The sequence below is a fragment of the Arachis ipaensis genome, chromosome B9 (genome assembly GCF_059453495.1).
Source record: "Arachis ipaensis isolate K30076 ecotype BB chromosome B9, ASM5945349v1, whole genome shotgun sequence".
In the NCBI taxonomy this organism is placed as follows: Eukaryota; Viridiplantae; Streptophyta; class Magnoliopsida; order Fabales; family Fabaceae; genus Arachis; species Arachis ipaensis.
The window spans coordinates 61874096-61876421 of record NC_142444.1 but is presented as its reverse complement, the minus strand read 5'-3'; the positions used below and the strand labels follow the sequence as shown (position 1 = coordinate 61876421).

The following is a 2326-nucleotide window of genomic DNA, read 5'->3' as shown; positions in this document are numbered from 1 at the left end:
CATTGTTTTGATCTAAAAATTTCATGCATTGCATATTTTTCATGTTTTTCATAAAAATTTCAAAAATAAAAAAAATATCTTTCCCTTTTTCTCTCATCAAATTCGAAAATTGAGTTGACTTTTTCAAAAATTTTTAAAAATCAAGTTGTTTCTTATGAGTCAAATCAAATTTTCAATTTGAAAATCTTATCTTTTTCAAAATCTTTTTCAAAAATCAAATCTTTTTCAAAATTCTTAGTTATTTTCGAAAATTCCAAAAAATATTTTTCAAAAATCTTTTTCTTATTTTATATCATAATTTTCGAAAATAACAATAACAATTAATGTTTTGATTCAAAAATTTCAAGTTTGTTACTTGCTTATTAAGAAAGATTCAAACTTTAAGTTCTAGAATCATATCTTGTGATCTCTTGTGAATCAAGTCATTAATTGAGATTTTAAAAAATTCAAATCTTTTCCAAAAAACTAATTTCAATCATATCTTTTCAAAAATATCTTCTTATCTTATCTTTTTCAAAAATATCTTTTCAAAATATCTTTTCTAACTTCCTAACTTCTTATCTTTTCAAAATTTGTTTCAACTAACTAACTAACTTTTTGTTTGTTTCTTAACTTTTTCAAAACTACCTAACTAACTCTCTCTCTCTAATTTTCGAAAATATCTTTCCTCTTTTTCAAAAATTTCTTTTTAATTAACTAATTATTTTTATTTTTTATTTTTGATTTCAAAAATTTTCAAAAATTACTAACATTTTTCAAAAACCATTTTCGAAAATCACTAACTCTTTTTCAAAATAATTTTCGAAAATTATCCCTCCCCCATCTCATTCTATTTATTCATTCATATCCTAACATCTCATCTCACCTCTCTTCCATCCTCACAGTTGTGTTTCTTCCATTATATTACATTCTTTGTCTCCCCATCTTCTTCCACTCACACAGGAATCCCTATACTGTGGTATAAAGGATCTCCATTATTATTATTATTTTTCTGTGCCTTCTTCTTTGTCATATGAGCAGGAGCAAGGATAAGAACATTCTTGTGGAAGCAGATCCAGAACCTGAAAGGACTCTGAAGAGAAAATTAAGAGAAGCTAAAATACAACAATCCAGAGAAAACCTTTCAGAAATTTTCGAACAGGAAGAGGAGATGGCAGCCGAAAATAATAATAATGTAAGGAAGATGCTTGGTGACTTTACTGCACCTAATTCCAATTTACATGGAAGAAGCATCTCCATTCCTGCCATTGGAGCAAACAACTTTGAGCTGAAACCTCAATTAGTTTCTTTGATGCAGCAGAACTGCAAGTTTCATGGACTTCCATCTGAAGATCCTTTTCAGTTCTTAACTGAATTCTTGCAGATATGTGATACTGTCAAGACTAATGGAGTAGATCCTGAAGTCTACAGGCTCATGCTTTTCCCTTTTGCTGTAAGAGACAGAGCTAGATTATGGTTGGATTCTCAACCCAAAGACAGCTTGAACTCTTGGGATAAGCTGGTCACGGCTTTCTTAGCCAAGTACTTTCCTCCTCAAAAGCTGAGCAAGCTTAGAGTTGATGTTCAAACCTTCAGACAAAAAGAAGGTGAATCCCTCTATGAAGCTTGGGAAAGATACAAACAGTTGACCAAAAAGTGTCCTTCTGACATGCTTTCAGAATGGACCATCCTGGATATATTCTATGATGGTTTATCTGAGCTATCAAAAATGTCACTGGACACTTCTGCAGGTGGATCCATTCACCTAAAGAAAACGCCTGCAGAAGCTCAAGAACTCATTGACATGGTTGCTAATAACCAGTTCATGTACACTTCTGAAAGGAATCCTGTGAGTAATGGGACGCCTATGAAGAAGGGAGTTCTTGAGGTTGATACTCTAAATGCCATATTGGCTCAGAATAAAATATTGACTCAGCAAGTCAATATGATCTCTCAGAGTCTGCATGGAATGCAAGCTGCATCCAACAGTACTCAAGAGGCATCTTCTGAAGAAGAAGCTTATGATCCTGAGAACCCTGCAATAGCAGAGGTAAATTACTTAGGTGAACCTTATGGAAACACCTATAACTCAACATGGAGAAATCATCCAAATTTCTCATGGAAGGATCAAAAGCCCCAACAAGGCTTTAATAATGGTGGAAGAAACAGGTTTAGCAATAGCAAGCCTTTTCCATCATCAACTCAGCAACAGACAAAGAACTCTGAACAAAATGATTCTAATTTAGCAAATCTAGTCTCTGATCTATCTAAGGCCACTGTAAGTTTTATGAATGAAACAAGGTCTTCCATTAGAAATCTGGAAGCACAAGTGGGCCAGCTGAGTAAA

The 2326-nt window shown here is 32.8% G+C and overlaps 1 non-coding gene across 1 annotated transcript; it reads right to left on the bottom strand.

Moving 5' to 3' along the window:
- Positions 1-1546: 1546 nt before the first annotated feature.
- LOC148544859 (small nucleolar RNA R71) lies at positions 1547-1654 on the bottom strand. The gene has a single exon (XR_015900864.1). It is a non-coding gene; the product is annotated as a small nucleolar RNA R71 (small nucleolar RNA).
- Between the last annotated feature and the right edge of the window lie 672 nt (positions 1655-2326).